We start from the raw sequence: 17,998 nt of genomic DNA, 5'->3' as shown, positions 1-17,998 counted from the left end.
GCCATTGTGTTGGACTTTCTTTGTTTAATATTGAGTCATTTTCTCTGTGTACCCGAAGCAGTAGAAGATGTCTGTTAACAATCCTCCTCTTTCATTAGCTTGACTATGCAAGTGTCCCAGATATGGCTCATTGAAAGCAGAACAGACCATGAGTATGAGCATGCTGGATCATTTGAATATGTTAGATGTAGGGTTTTACACCCCGTTTATCTGAGGAGCAGATCGTCCCGGTTGCCTAGTGACTGTCATCTAGGTTTGGAATGAACAAAACTCCAACAGTCTCAACAGTGAATATTGTATGTTTAGCTTATGACAACATTACAATTCAATACGGATGTCTTGTAAAGTAAAAGCAAAACTTTATTTTTCATTTAAAGTACACAAAACCGTACGTCTTTCTTACAGTGAAGGTGATTGGGGATGGTTTGTGTCGATTGGTACGCCTGTTACGGAGTGAAGCAGCTGCAGACCAATATGACCAACGATGAGGGTCCGTCGACATGCAGACAGGAGAAGGCTGATCACTATGGCTCCTATAGCACAGTGCATGTTGCCTCGGAGCGAGGTGGTTGGCTTGAGGTGTCTGAACCAGAGGTGTTCTTCTCGCCGCCACCTAACAATGCACAGCCTTTTATTACACTGGAAAGAGACAACGGAGCCTAGTGAAGCATGAGCCTGCTGACATGAGAGGTTAGTAAACTGGGGTAACATGCAAGAGCAGCATGTACTGTATACCAACACTGTACCCCATGACACTACAGTTACTGTAACAGAACATGACTGGCTTAGTTATCAATTCAGGTGTAGATCATTGATTTTTGAATAGACAATCAGTTACCTTCAGGGAGGACGTTATTTATAAAGTATCCCTCCATGTTCATGTTTCCTGCTGGGTTGTACTGGCCTACCACAAAGACAGTCTCGCCATTAATCCCCAGGCCCACCCCCACCTCAGTACTCTCTTTCCACACCACCTGGGTGAAATGGCCTATTGGAGAAATGCCACAATACATATAAGGTTACGATTAAAGCGGCATCTCTGGGTCTTGGCTTTGTTATATCCAATATGGTTGAAAGCTTTCTGTTTAAGTTCGACATAATTTGCGTTCTAAACACCTGATCTCAAACCACACATTTTCCAGAAAGATGTGTAATAACAGTGTACTAGTGTTTGAGGTGAATCCAGGTTTGCTGAAGTTGTAGTCTTTCATCTCGCTGTACCAGTTGTCGACAGCCTCCTTCCCTAAAACATGCAGTCAGGTACAAATGTAAGGACCCCTCCTACTTGACATGGCAAATACACACTGTAATCTGAATGAGTATTAGCACATCTACGGCGAAAGTACTAGTATCAAAGACCCATGAGCTGTCAAATTGTAAAACCCAACTTGACAGTGTCAAAGTGAAATATTGTAACCCACCTGTTAGAGTATTGGGGGCAGAGCTCCATGTGTAGTAGAGGTTCTCTCCATTGTTCGTGTTGCTGTGCTGCATGGTATTGATTGCTACCAAGTGGTCAGCCCATTCCTGAGCAGAGTTGCACAGGTCTCTGCTCAGGGTCAGTTCGGGGGTGCCATGCTTTCTCCTGTATGCATTGTGGGTATCCAGAAACTCCTGCTCAAAGCTCGCACCTAATAAAATATGCCAATTTAGATGCCACTTTTTCTATTTTTTTAAGGATAGTTAGCTAAATACAGGGACATATTTTTAATTCATATATTTATGTTTATTTATTCAGTAATATTTTTGAGTTATTTTGTCCGAATTTTGGAATTACACAGTCACCATAGACATCTTTCTTGAATGTAGACTAGAGTAGAAAGAGGCAAATACTGACCTGCCATATTGCTTTTTATGTGTTAAGAGCTGCAAGACAAAAGTAGATATGGTAAGACTCATTCAGCTGAAGAACACCAGCAAATAAAGAGTAATAATGTTTTAATTCTGTGTACAATTCCATTATCAACTTAATTTAATTAATTCCATTATTGGATGTTGACTGTAAGAGGGATGCTCATAGTAATAATACATGCATTATTCTCTAACTGTATTATCCAAACACTCACCTGTATATTATGCAGCGGTTGTGGTCTGTCTTCTTTACCTCCGTGTCTCTATATGTTGAGACCGAGAAAGCACTTATATAGTTCAGCTGGATCATCTAAAACTGTATGTAGGAGACACCATCTCTCCTCCCTGTAATTATCTGAAGCATTTTGCATTTTGGTGACATCCAGGGAGGGACCTGCTCTTCCACTATGTTGCTGCTCTTCCACTATGTCCACTATGATGCTGAGAGACCAGAGACACGGCTGTTGATTTCACCACTGAAACACAATAGTGAGACATGAATAAGATGTTCTGAGAAGTCCTTGATTCTGCCCCTACTAATTATTTATATTATTATTATTCTAATCCATATTATTATTCTATTATTTATATTATACTTGATGAAAGACAAGACAAAGACATTGAACATAGTCTTTGATCAAACCAATAACCAGTTCCTGATGGAATCATGCCTTTTGCTCTTTATTTCTTCTAATCCCTACATAACAAACAGATTAAGAGGCTCTTTTACCATTGTTCAATCTAGGTACCACCCTGGTTTATTAAACATTATACAACGGGGTGGGTCTAATCGTGAATGCTGATTGGTTAAAATCACATTCCAGCCAGTGTCTATTCCACAAGTTACCACCGGCTAAATCTATGATGTTAAAATGCCTATTTACTCTGTTCCATCTGACTGCGCAATCTACTGTCTCAGCCCAGCCAGGCAATTTATAAACTTGATCTCCACTATAAAAAGGATATCGACATTATCTCACATTGTTTTTAGACTAACATTTAGTTTTCAACGGTGGAGATTTGTATAAACCTTGCTCTCTGTCTTTCCAACATTGTTTCAATATTCAAATCCGATCTCCAGCAATCTCATAATAATGAACGTGTTGGGAGTCGGAACGAGACAGCGTTTCTCAGACAGTCGAAATCATGAATCAGCTATACAGTTGAAGTCGGAAGTTTACATACAATTAAGTTGGAGTCATTAAAACTTGTTTTTAAACCACTCCACAAATGTCTTGTTAACAAACTATAGTTTTGGCAAGTCGATTAGGACATCTACTTTGTGCATGACACAAGTAATTTTTCCAACAATTGTTTACAGACAGATTATTTCACTTATAATTCACTGTATCACAATTCCAGTGGGTCAGAAGTTTAGATGCACTAAGTTGACTGTGCCTTTAAACAGCTTGGAAAATTCCAGAAAATGATGTCATGGCTTTAGAAGCTTCTGATAGGCCAATTGACATAATTTGAGTCAATTGGAGGTGAACCTGTGGATGTATTTCAAGGGCTACATTCAAACTCAGTGCGTCTTTGCTTGACATCATGGGAATATCAATAGAAATCAGTCAAGACCTCAGAAAAAAAATTGTAGACCTCCACAAGTCTGGTTCATCCTTGGGAGCAATTTCCAAACGCCTGAAGGTACCACGTACTGCAGCCGTCATAGCGCTCAGGAAGGAGAAGCGTTATGTCTCCTAGAGTGCAAATCAATCCCTGAACAACAGCAAAGGACCTTGTGAAGATGCTGGAGGAAACAGGTACAAAAGTATCTATATCCACAGTAAAACAAGTCCAATATCGACATAACCTGAAAGGCTGCCCAGCAAAGAAGAAGCCACTGCTCCAAAACCGCCACAAAAAAAATGGTTTGGAACTGTACATGAAGACAAAGATCGTACTTTTTGGAGATGTTCTCTGCTCTGGTGAAACAAAAATAGAACTGGCCATAATGACTATCGTTATGTTTGGGAGGAAAATGGGGGAGGCTTGCAAGCCGAAGAACACCAACCCAACCATGAAGCACGGGAGTGGCAGCATCATGTTGTGGAGGTGCTTTGCTGCAGGAGGGACTGGTGCACGTCACAAAATATATGGCATCATGAGGAAGGAAAGTGATGTGGATATTTTGAAGCAACATCTCAAGACATCAGTCTGGAAGTTAAAGCTTGGTCGCAAATGAGTCTTCCAAATGGACAGTGACACCAAGCATACTTCCAAAGCTTTTGCAAAATGGCTTAAGGACAACAAAGTCAAGGTATTGGAGTGGCCATCACAAAGACCTGACCTCAATCCTAGAGAAAATTTGTGGGCAGAACTGAAAAAGCGTGTGCGAGCAAGGAGGCCTACAAACCTGACTCAGTTACACCAGCTCTGTCTAGAGGAATGGGCCAAAATTCACCCAATTTATTGTGGGATGCTTGTGGAAGGCTACCCGAAATGTTTGACCCAAGTTAAACAATTTGAAGGCAATGCTACCAAATACTTATTGAGTGTATGTAAACTTCTGACACACTGGGAATGTGATGAAAGAAATAAAAGCTGAAATAAATCACTCTCTCTACTATTTTTCTGACACTTCACATTCTTAAAATAAAGTGGTGAACCTAACTGACCTAAAACAGGGAATATTTACTTGGATTAAATGTCAGGAACTGTGAAAAACTGAGTTTAAATGTATTTGGCTAATTTGTATGTCAACTTCCAACTTCAACTATATATGCAAAGAAATGTCAATTGAAAAACAGGTCAAACGAAACGATGTGCAGCTAGTTTGTAGTTTTGTGCTGGTGGCTAGCTCCTCTGAACAACAGTGTCCTGACGAAAGAGCACATATTCTATGGATGTTTTCAAATAACTGTCACTAGAAAACAGCTTAAACATATGCAAATGCAGCTACTTTGTTGTTATTCTGGCTGCACTGGCTGCACTTGACCGTAAATTAGCTGTAGTTTGCTAGCAAGCAAGGGATAAGAATTTTGCCAGCCAATATGGCAATGGAACATTTAGAACGAACAACTGGGTCGTGTCCATAGCTACAGAACAAAAAGAATGAACAACTGGGTCATGTCTCTGGCAACCGAACCAATAGAACGAAAAACTAGCCATCTTGGGTAGCAATCCAAGATTTGTTATGGGACAATATCTTATGGAAGGATGAAATGGTATGAATAAATTCATAAAAACAATGCCTAATATATCCTAATAATCTCAGCAATAAAAGAAACGTCCCTTTTTCAGGACCCTGTCTTTCAAAGATAATTCATAAAAGTCCAAATAACTTCACAGATCTTCATTGTAAAAGGTTTAAACACTGTTTCCTATGCTTGCTCAATGAACCATAAACAATTAATGAACATGCACCTGTGGAACGGTCATTAAGACACTAACAGCTTACAGAAGGTAGGCAATTAAGGTCACAGTTATGAAAACGTAGGACACTAAAGAGGCCTTTCTACTGACTCTGAAAAACACCAAAAGAAAGATGCCCAGGGTCCCTGCTTATCTGCGTGAATGTGCCTTAGGCATGCTGCAAGGAGGCATGAGGACTGCAGACGTGGCCAGGGCAATAAATTGCAATGTCCGTACTGTGAGAAGCCTAAAACAGCGCTACAGGGAGACAGAACAGACAGCTGATCATCCTCGCAGTGGCAGACCACGTGTAACAACACCTGCACAGGATCGGTACATCCAAACATCACACCTGCAGGACAAGTACAGGATGGCAACAACTGCTCGAGTTACACCAGGAACGCACAATCCCTCCATCAGTGCTCAGACTGTCCGCAATACGCTGAGAGAGGCTGGACTGAGGGCTTGTAGGCCTGTTGTAACGCAGGTCCTCACCAGACATCACCGGCAACAACGTCGCCTATGGGCACAAACCCACCGTCGCTGGACCAGACAGGACTGGCAAGAAGTGCTCTTCACTGATGAGTCACGGTTTTGTCTCATCAGGGGTGATGGTTGGGTTCGCGTTTATCGTCGAAGGAATGAGCGTTACACCGAGGCCTGTACTCTGGAGCGGGATCGATTTGAAGGTGGAGGGTCCGTCATGGTCTGGGGCGGTGTGTCACAGCATCATCGGACTGAGCTTGTTGTCTTTGCATGCAATCTCAACACTGTGCGTTACAGGGAAGACATCCTCCTCCCTCATGTGGTACCCTTCCTTCAGGCTCATCTTGACATGACCCTCCAGCATGACAATGCCAACAGCCATACTGCTTGTTCTGTGCGTTATTTCCTATGCAGGTGCCTTGGTGGATGAGTGGGGTAACATCTCACAGCAAGAACTGGAAAATCTGGTGCAGTCCATGAGGATGAGATGCACTGCAGTACTTAATGCAGCTGGTGGCCATACCAGATACTGACTGTTACTTTTGATTTTGAACCCCCCTTTGTTCAGGGACACATTATACCATTTCTGTTAGTCACATGTCTGTAGAACTTGTTCAATTTATGTCTCAGTTGTTGAATCTTGTCATGTTCGTACAGGTATTTACACATGTTACGTTTGCTGAAAATAAACGCAGTTGACAGTGAGAGGATGTTTCTTTTTTTGCTGAGTTTCTATCTGATAAACCCGGGCTTCTCTGGCATTATCACTTAATTATACATACCAACACATTTGCCAATTGGAATGATGGTAAATATTTCTAACCCTGTTCATTCCATTCCATCATCCTACCATGTTTGTGTTCAGTTGAATGAGCTTAATGTGCTTGAATCAAATGCAGACAAACAGAGCACTCCAATAGCACACGTCTCATTCGATGGCTGGTGAAAGTCCTGTGTAAGGTCATAATGTTTGGTTCAGTTACCACATATTTGCTTGCCTCACAACACATGTCTCATGATGACAGTATTCAAAGCAGCTGATTACATATCCATGGTTTATCCATGACAGACAGGTCAGTTATATAACATGAGCTAAAGTGGGGTTATCCGAGGATGGCCACGTTTACATGGCCCTATAGACTGATTTGCATAAAGTAGGCTGATCGTTGTGCCCTGTCGTGGGATGTTTTTTAATTGTCATCCTATCTACTAGTCTGGTTTAATCATGAGACATACCTAGTGGGACAAAGGGTTTGAACCTACAATTACAAAGGAACCTTTTCTGAATGGAAATGATTTAGGCCTGTAAGTAGGTCTGTCAGTTTTTGTACTCCAGGCAAGTAACATCAAGTAAGTATCATTATACTGCACCTTAACTTAAATTATATGAATCAAACTGTACCTGCCCAAAGCCTAGAATGCCCTCAGGCATGCAAGTAAACAGGCACAAGCATGCATACATGCGCGCCTCATACAGTGGTGTCCGATAATATCGATAATATCACCCTTGATAAACATGAGCGATACTGACTGTTTAACATAAATAATACAAATATTTAGCTGTATTGTATGCTCAAAAATATTTTTTATTTAACTAGGCATCAGTTAAGAACACATTTTTTATGTACAATGACAGCCTTGAAACAGTAGGTTAACTTGCTTGTTCAGGGGCAGAATCACAGACTTTTACCTTATCAGCTCAGGATTTGATCTAGAAACCTTTCAGTTACTGGCCCAACACTCTAACCACTAGGCTACCTGCCACCCTGAAATATAATTATATTTTTTTACTAATACAATTGCTCAGAGAAAGAGATTTTGTTGAACAAGTAATATTTCTTTTCGCAAAAAGGTAGGGTTCAAAATGATTGACAGCCATAAAGATTCTTGTAATTAAAGTAGTCAAAAGTTTAGTATTTGGGCCCATATTCCTTGCACACAATGACTACATCAAGCTTGTAACTCTACAAACTTGTTGGATGCATTTGCAGGTCGTTTTGGTTGTGTTTCAGATTATTTTGTGCCCAGTAGAAATTCATGATAATGTTTTATGTCATTTGGGAGTCAGTTTTATTATAAATAAGAATAGATTATGTTTCTAAACACTTCTACATTCATGTGGATGCTACCATGATTACAGATAATACTGAATGAATTGTGAACAATGATGCATGAGAATGTTACAGAGGGTGAAAGATCATATCCCCAAGACATGTTAACCTCTCACTACTACTGTACCAATATAGCATATCTTGGGGGTATGATCTTTGACCCTCTGTAACTTTCTTACTCATTGTTATTCACGATTCATTCAGGATTATCCATAATCATGGTAGCATTCACATTAATGTAGATGTGCCTCGGGTGTGTGTAGGGTGTGACTCGGGTGGGAAAGACTATGTTTTCTATTTCTTTGTTTTCTGCCGTATGTGTGTGTGTGTGTGTGGTTCCCAATCAGAGGCAGCTGTCTATCGTTGTCTCTGATTGGGGATCATATATAAGTTGTCATTTTCATTTGGGATTTTGTGGGATCTTATTTTCTGTTTAGTGTCTGTGCCTGACAGAACTGTTCGCTTTCGCTTTTGTTAATTTGCTTGAGAGGTTTTTGAATATGTTGAAATCATGAACACTTTCCACGGTGCATCTCGGTCCACTCTTCATTCAACAAATGACACATGACACGTTACACATCATCTATTCTTATTTATAATACAAGTATTTGACTATGACTTGCACAATGTGTATCCAAAGGCAGGTTGTGAGCATGTTGAGAAATATGTCAGTCTTACAGTTTCATTGTCCTTATACAGTACATATGTTGGATAAATCATCAGAAATAGGGGTATTGTAAAGCAGTTGGCTACTGTAAAAACGTAGCACGGTGTTGTATGCCATTTCTGTCCCATGCAGCAAGTTACAAGATCACCACTGCTATCGCCTGTCTCTCTGCTTGAAATTAATCAGCTTGCAGTGTATCAATGAAATTCAGATAATGAGTGAAATATACTGTTAAATACAACCCAGGTATTTCAGCAGTGCATTGTATACTACACTATAATTCCAAATAGATAGATTGAATATTTATCCAAATTAAAAGAGTGATTTGTGACTTTGTGAATTTGTTTGTTGTACTCAGGCAATTGGTTGATATTTACTTTAAACTGTAATTATTACTCATCTTTATAAAGGGTGTCAATCATTTCGGACCCTACTGTACACACACACACACGCATGCACGCATTCACACACCACATACACACAAGACAAGCAGAAAAGGGATGCTTATTTTTCTTTTCTGCTTTGAATACAAGAGAACAGAAGTTTGTCACATCTCGTTCCGAGTAATGATTGTCGTGGTAATTTCCTGTATTACTAAATGATGAGAGTTACAAACCACACACCAGTCAGAGTTATACTTAAACTTCATATTTTAATAATATGAGCTTCACCCTGTGACTCTCAGATCAATTCAGTGTCTATAAATGAATTCTTTGAGAGTCCTTACAAAAGAATACTTAGTATCTTTTATAGCCAAGATACACCCCTCTCAACTCACATGACGAACCACAGATCTTAGGAACTTCACAAAGGGCCTTTTACTTGAGAGAGGAGACTCCCATAGTCAGATAGCATTAGCTATAAATTATCGTTCAGTTTGGTCACTTAGACGAGGTTCTACTTCTCGTTCTTGGTACTTCATAGTACCAAAACATTGCCTCGTCCAATGGCATATATCAATTGTCAATTCTAGATACTTCCATCTCAAATACACCTCATCCTGGGCAAGCTCACGGAGGGGAGTGAGCCTCTAGGTCATATACTAGGTCAAGATTCATGCAACATCAGAGGAGTAATAAAATGGTTCCAGACACTGCCATACTCCTCCCCCCAATAGGAAAAGGAGGGAGTGACTGGAGTATAGACATGGTGGAGCCCTTCACATAGTTTAGGAATAGTTACAGACACATTAAAATATGAAGACAATCCTGACCTCTCTGGGCCCCAAGTGACTATCTCACATAAGCATATTATGAAAGTAAATAAAACATCTTATTTTGTCACGTTCTGACCTTAGTTCTTTTGTTATGTCTTTGTTTTAGTATGGTCACGGCGTGAGTTGGGTGGGTTGTCTATGTTAGTTTTTCTATGATTTGCTATTTCTGTGTTTGGCCTGGTATGGTTCTCAATCAGAGGCAGCTGTCAATTGTTGTCCCTGATTGAGAACCATATTTAGGGAGCCTGTTTTCTATTGTGTTTCGTGGGTGATTGTTTTCTGTTGTGTGTCTGCACCAGCCAGAACTGCTTTTGGTCGTTTCTCTTTGTTATTTTTGTTATTTCTGTGTTCATTTAATAAATATGGACACATACCACGCTGCACCTTGGTCCTCACCTTCTTTCACCAACAACGGCCGTTACATATTTATCAATGTTACCTAACTAATTCTGATTCAGCTTACGACATGATACTGGAGGAACTGAGACCATTTCACACATCCCTCGCCCACTCTCCATATAGCATGAAAGCCCAGGAAGCTTTCCATGATCAACTCTTTGTTCCCCTCATCACTGGAACATTGACCAAGGATAATTATTCATATTTAGGCATGGTGATGCTACTGTAACACTTCAGACAGGTATGAGTTAACTTTATGGGCTTGTAGGCTTTTCATGGTTATTTACCCTTCACAATGACCTGATTTGAAGGTTTTAGATAATTGTCCATCTTTGGCAGTCATACAAACAATACAACAATTGACAAAGAAATAAACTACAAATACACTATACAATTCAAGATAGGGAATGTTGTAAACTAATTAGCATTCAACTTTCTATTCATAGTATTTATAAAAAGATAAAAGACAGTGTTAGAAGGCACCATTATTGAAATGAAGAAGTACTCAAACGCCTGAAATTAGGTAGGAATCAACATGGTAGGGATAAAAACACAGCAAACTGAGGACATACAGTAGAAGGCACAGTATGCCGGTACAGTATGTGAAGGTGTATTGTTTGGGTGTGTGTTTTTGTGTTTGGAAAAGTGTGGAGTTAAAAAAAGGGCAATGGTTGCAAATGCCAGAGCCCATGTGTGTCATCGAGCGAGAGTTGTGACAGAGAGAGCTTTCAATTTTGTGAACATATGGGATATACATTTTAAAATAAATTTGAAATATAGCTGATTTATTTATTGTCCTGTCATGATGGAATGGTCCCCAGCCCTATACCCTAGACACCCACCTGAGTGATCCATACACTAAGGAGAAGTCCTTATCTGCTTTATAGGCCCACTGCAAGTAGCCTATACGCAGCCAAAACAGAAAGATAAATGCGGTCAGAGACCCACTAAAACAAATCAATTCAAATCAAATGTTATTAGTCACATGCGCCGAATGCAACATGTGTAGACCTTACAGTGAAGCGCTTACATACGAGCCCCTAACCGACAGTGAGGTTTCAAAAAACAGGGCTGGATGGCATACCAGTTGAGATATACCACACTTTCTTTGATGTGCACAAAGGTCCATTATTAACATGTTTTAACCACTCCTTTAAAAATGGTAGATTATCAGATTCTCAACAAGAAGCTCTGATTTCATTATTCCTGAAACAGGACCCAAGTGGTAAATATAAAGATCCAGTCCGTTAAAAAAATTGGAGGCCTCTTACATGCAAAAATTCTAGCAAAATGCATAGTGCATAGAGTTAAAAAGGTATTGTCGAATATTGTTCATCCTAATCAGACATTTCTTTTTACATGGAAGACACATTGGAGATAAAATAATAAATACTGGAAACAATAGAACACTAAGAAATCTCGGAAACCAGGCCTGGTATTCATAGCTGACTTTGAAAAGGCTTTTGATAAAGTACGACTGGAATTTATTTATAAATGCCTGGAATATTTCAATTTTGGATAATCTCTTATACAATGGGTTAAAGTTATGTATAATAAACCTAGGTGAAAATAGTAAATAATGGCTACGTCTCAAAAAGTATTCAACTGTCCAGAGGAGTTAACAAGGTTGTTCATTATCGGCATATCTATTTATTATGGCCATCGGAATGTTAGCTATTAAAACCAGATCCAACGGTAATATCAAGGGGCTAGAAATGCAGGGCATAAAAACAAAGGTGTCATTGTACGCTGATCATGTTTTCTTTAAAATCCACAATTTAGATCCTTCCACATCAATGGAGGCTGTTGAGGGCAGGATGGCTCATAATAATGGCTGGAATGGAGTAATTGGAATTGGAAACCATGTGTTTAATGTATTTGATACCATTCCACTGATTCTGCTTCAGCCATTACCACAAGCCTGTTCTCTCCAATCTCACCAACCTCCTATGCTCCATATCCTCATTGATGATCTAGATAATTTTTCTAACCTCTGTGGATTACAACCAAGTTATTTGTACTATATTACGTATTGGATAACCAAAAAATACAACTTTTATATTACCGTGGAGTTTACCAATGAAATGGTCTGATGGTGAAGTGGACATACTTGTTATTCATATCGCGAAAGAAAGAAATTATCTCACTACAATACATTTTAAAAGAAATTTTGCAAAAATAGATAAGATCTGGCTGCCATGGAAAGGAAAATACCTTTATATTTGTGGAAAAACCACTCTGATTAATGCCTATGGTTTTGCCTACACCTAGCGACTTGTTTAAAAAAATATTATATCAGCAAAACATATTATATTTTATTTGGAACAGTAAACCAGACAAAATTAAACAGCATATTTCTGTAATGAATATGAATTCGGAGTGCAGAAATGATTAAATATTAAAGCATTAGACCTCTCACTAAAGTCTTCAGTGATACTATCACATTTCAGGTAAGACCCAAATGCAGACTGTGCTGAAGTAACAATGTTTATTACAGCAACACGGGCAGGCAAATAACAGGTCAAGGCAGGCAGGGGTCGGTAATCCAGAGTAGGGGCAAAGGTACAGGACGGCAGGCAGGCTCAGGGTTAGGCAGAGTGGTCAGGCAGGCGGGCTCAGAGTCAGGACAGGCAAGGGTCAAGACCAGGAGGGGGAGACAAAGAGAGACTGGGGAAAAGCAGGAGCTTAGACAAAACACTTGACTTGACAAACCTGACAAACTGGCAGCAGACAAACAGAATACAGGTATAAGTACCCAGAGGAGAATGGGGAAGATGGGCGACACCTGGAGGGGGGTGGAGACAAGGACAAGTGAAACAGATCAGGGCGTATTATTAAAAAAAGTTATTCATAAATTGGTTCAAGAAAACTGTACTAAAAAAGTATACCAGTTTCACTTAAGGACCAAAAAAAGTACAGCTGGGCCATATGATTGAAACATAGTTGGGAAGAAATGTTCGATGTACCGATTCCATGGCACATGAATTATGAACTGATACACAAAACGATGCTCAATTCAAATGTAAAGTATTATACAAAATTCTTGCAACCAATAGATTGTTATATATATATTTATGTGACCGACCACCTCGAATTCGGGCTTATGTAGAAACATTTGAAATGGTGTTTTTTACATTGGATAAAGGTAGAGACTCAGAGCTATACAATTATATATATCATATACTGCAGTTGAGGAACAATGGGAAATGAATTCTGCTTTGAAAGTTAATAAACTTGTAATCCCACTTTTGAGTTAATACACCTACTGGTACACCTACTGGAGAGCTCTTCTTTGTCTGCACCTTTTCAGCATCATTCACACCTTCTTAAGCTTTAGCCCCACCCATCTCTTTAAGGATTCACATGTGAGGCCATGTGCTAAACAGAGTAAGTAGTTTAGTAAACAACCAAATATTTTATGACTAAAAGAGATAAAAAAAAATAGAAGCCTACAATAAATAAATATTCCAAGTAAAAATATCCTTATTGTATGGGACACTATATGCCTATATCGTAATCTGACTGTTGCAGGTCATGGTGTTCTTCACATGACAATATCTGGTAAACACATACTATGTCAAATCAAATCTAAATGTACTTGTCACATGCACAGGATACAGAAGGTGTAAACAGTGAAATGATTACTTGCATCGTAGCAATATCAAAAACAGAAAGTGTCCAGATGCAAATATTTGACAGATATTAGATGACGCTTACCCGACACACTTGTCTAAATTGATGGGTCATGTGAAGGGAATGCAATAACCACCCACCAGGCACATCTAGCTAAGTGGATGGATCACTATTGTCTAGACATGTACACATGTTCATGAAATATAAAACGTGGCCCTATTCATAATCCTAACTAATACCTCTATCAATACAAACATTTTCATAGTTGTAGTATGAATCTGCAGGTAGTTAAAGAGCTAACCAACTAGGTTCAAGGTTAGCGAGCTAACATTAGGCTATAACCAGCAGTGCAATGCATTTCTGACTTGAATAATATTAGTACACAGATCTGTCAAGAGAATTTAGTTATCGTGTTCATTAACCAATTCAATTAAACTACTCAGTCTGCTATATCAGGATTTGTAGGATACTGATAGAAATGAAGACAGACAGAGGCCCAGTCTACAATAGTACCAATAGTTAATTGTTTATTCACGGGAACGTTCTCCCTATAATTTCCGGTACATTGGTCTATATACCTCACATTTCATCATAAATGTCCCTCCTCCTCTCAGATACTATGGCAATATAGTTCACAAGCCTTCTCATATTGTCTGCCACCTGTTAAGCAATCTACTACAAGCCCAAGGTCTCTCCCCTCCCTGGGTGGGGACAGAATGTCCTGCAAGGAACACAGTATTCCAGCCGGTCTGACGATAGCTCCATTTGTTTCTAACAAGGAACAGAAAGTCCTTGTTCTAATTCAGAACTAAAACTGCCCACATTATATTCAGTGTTGTGATTATAATAAGATTCATACATTCATACAGTAACAGAGTAGTATTTTGTTTAGTTATAATTCTAAGCTAAATGTATACATAATTGAGTCATTATTCATAAAAATCCCATAACAAGATAATACACATAACGTTAGCTAGCAAGCCATCAAGCGGACGTTCCCAAGCTACTGTAGCTAACAGTATGCTTTAACGTCAAATAAAATAACATTTTATTAGTCACATGCTCCGAATACACCTTACAGTGAAATGCTTACTTACAAGCCCCTAAGCAACAGTGCAGTTTCAAAAAATATGGAGAAGAATAAGAGATAAATGTAACAAGTAATTCAAATTACAATATATACAGGGGTGCTGGTACAGAGTCAATGTGTGGGGGGCACAGGTTAGTTGAGGTAGGTAGAATGTACATGTAGGTAGAGTAAATTAAAGTGACTATGCATAGATGACAACATAGTGGCAATTGTGTGGAGAGGGGAGGGGGCAATGCAAATAGTCTGGGTAGCCATTTGACTAGATGTTCAGAAGTCTTATGGCTTGGGGTTAGAAGCTGTAGAAGCCTCTTGGACCGAGAATTGGTACTCCGGTACCGCTCGCCGTGTGGTAGCAGAGAGAAACTTGCAATGAAAACAACTTTCTGACAAATCTTTGAAACGTATAATATCTGAAAATGTAGCTAGACTCTTACCCGTATACATGGATGATCGCTTCGCGGCAGACTGTTGGTAGCAACATCTTGCTTGGACAGCGTTGTCAAGTCACTCTGGTTCACACTGACCATGGCGTGTGCAGAAAGTAGCCCATCATCTTTTCCAACTGATCCGTCGACAGCGCCTGCTAAATTCAGGGAATCAGTGTTGTCGGGGAAAGTAGCGACACGTTTGTAGTCCTCGATGGCGTTAAATCTTTCAAAAACGGCTCGGTAGAAAGAACTATCAACACATACTGACCAGCTCACGTTATAGACAGAAGCATGCTACATAGGCAGACCAATCCAAACACATCTGCCATCATGTCCACCCCATCCATTACTAAATCTCAGCCAATCATGGCTAGCGGGAATGTTCCTGTCTTGGCAAAACCAACTAGGCTCATAATTAAACAATTGTATTCACATTTACGGATGGAATACAAGTTTGTTATTAAAGCACATTAAAGTTCACATGTTCCAGAAGGCATTTCTGCCCCCCAAAATATGCATTTTGACAAAAGAAATCAAAGTTTACGTTCAATTGCCTTTCCGGTGAAGTAGTGACGTGCGACATGCGCCCAGTTTCCTGAAACGTGTCACATATGGGGGATACAACCATCCCTGCTCTGCAGATTTTGCTGCGAAGAGACAGAATCACAATGGCTGGGTAACAATGACGGTTACGGCAGGGTTTCCTAGTGGTTAGAGCGTTGGACTAGTAACCGGAAGGTTGCAAGGTTGCAAGGTTGCAAGGTTTCAAACCCCCGAGCTGACAAGGTACAAATCTGTCGTTCTGCCCCTGAACAGGCAGTTAACCCACTGTTCCAAGGCCGTCATTGAAAATAAGAATTTGTTCTTAACTGACTTGCCTGGTTAAATAAAGGTAAAATTAAAAATTAAAAAATTGCAAGATTTACCTGGAGCTAACGCTGCAAATAGCACCCAGTCCCTCCTGCAGCAAAGCACCCCCACAACACGATGCTGCCACCCCCGTGCTTCACGGTTGGGATGGTGTTCTTCAGCTTGCATGCCTCCCCCTTTTTCCTCCAAACATAATGATGGTCATTATGGCCAAACAGTTCTATTTTTGTTTCATCAGACCAGAGGACATTTCTCCAAAAAGTACAATCTTTGTCCCCAAAGACTACAGTTGCAAACCGTAGTCTGAACTTTTATGGTGGGTTTGGAGCAGTGGCTTCTTCCTTGCTGAGCGGCCTTTCAGGTTATGTCGATATAGGACTCGTTTTACTGTGGATATAGATACTTATGTACCTGTTTCCTCCAGCATCTTCACAAGGTCCTTTGCTGTTGTTCTGGGATTGATTTGCACTTTTCACACCAAAGTATGTTCATCTCTAGGAGAACAAACGTGTCTCCTCCCTGAGCTGTGTGACAGCTGTGTGGTCCCATGGTGTTTAAACTTGCATACTTTTGTTTGTACAGATGAACATGGTACCTTCAGGTGTTTGGAAATTGCTCCCAAGGATGAACCAGACTTGAGGAGGTCTACAATTTATTTTCTGAGGTCTTGGCTGATTTCTTTTGATATTCCCATGATGTCAAGCAAAGAGGCACTGAGTTTGAAGGTAGCCCTTGAAATACATCCACAGGTACACCTCCAATTAAGACAAATTATGTCAATTGGCCTATCAGAAGCTTCTAAAGCCATGACATCATTTTCTGGAGTTTTCCAAGCTGTTTAAAGGCACAGTCAACTTAGTGCATCTAAACTTCTGACCCACTGAAATTGTGATACAGTGAATTATAAATGAAATAATCTGTCTGTAAACAATTGTTGGAAAAATTACTTGTGTCATGCACAAAGTAGATGTCCTAATCGACTTGCCAAAACTATAGTTTGTTAACAAGAAATTTGTGGAGTGATTGAAAAACAAGTTTTAATGACCTAAATGTACGTAAACTTCCAACTTCAACTGTAGTATAAACTGAAAAGAGAAGCCTAGGTGTTGTTGTCCATTTGTTTACTCCTATTATAGGAGGGGTGGTAGGGTTAGGGGAAAATATAATATATATATGTTATAAATACTGTATATTTACAAAAATATATAGTTTGGGGGATTGGAAATGATGCAGACAATTACATTGATGGAAGCCACAATCTGCAATATTAAAGCTGATTTACTGCAATCATTTTTCTTTACCTGTTGGTAAAACTATTTCAGTAATTATATTTCTATATGATTGTATTGCACTCCCAACTTTTCCAACATTCAGTGATGTTTCACTTGAAAAAAAGTGAACTAAAAAGGTGTGATAGTATTGGTCTTGGTTTGTATAATAGTGTTGTTGGACTTGGAGAGCCATACATGTCTGACTCCTATTACTATGGTATGGAGAAACAGCCACTAATGAGGAAACCTGTTTCCTGATGTTGGTTTGCTGCATTCCAACAATCTCATGAAAGCATTGGAATCCAGACTATTATCTAACTTAACTGAGGGTTCTGGGTATATGCGCTATGAGAGATAATTGCTATGCCACTGTACATCTTAAAAAACAAACAGGAGATATTTAACACTTCCTGTCACACACAACCCAACAACATAAGGTTTCTCACTCCTCTAAATAACACACATAAACGCATGAAGTTAGATTCACCAACCCCTTCAAATAAGACAAAATATTATTTTTTGATTAATTCTTATTGGTTTGATCATTCATCGCCCGACATACAGTACCAGTCAAAAGTTTGGACACACCTAATCATTCAAGGGTTTTTCTTTATTTTTACTA

General features: G+C 39.5%; 1 long non-coding RNA gene across 1 annotated transcript; it reads right to left on the bottom strand.

The window, feature by feature from the left end:
• Positions 1-306: 306 nt before the first annotated feature.
• Positions 307-1,911, bottom strand: LOC112263109. Its single transcript, XR_002955449.2, has 3 exons — positions 1,422-1,911; positions 839-1,243; positions 307-613 (listed from the first exon to the last, which is right to left on the bottom strand). It is a non-coding gene; the product is annotated as an uncharacterized LOC112263109 (long non-coding RNA).
• Between the last annotated feature and the right edge of the window lie 16,087 nt (positions 1,912-17,998).

Source organism: Oncorhynchus tshawytscha, linkage group LG12, assembly GCF_018296145.1.
Source record: "Oncorhynchus tshawytscha isolate Ot180627B linkage group LG12, Otsh_v2.0, whole genome shotgun sequence".
Taxonomy (NCBI): Eukaryota; Metazoa; Chordata; class Actinopteri; order Salmoniformes; family Salmonidae; genus Oncorhynchus; species Oncorhynchus tshawytscha.
Note: the sequence above shows the minus strand (reverse complement) of the source record. Positions and strands in the feature narration are given on the sequence as shown.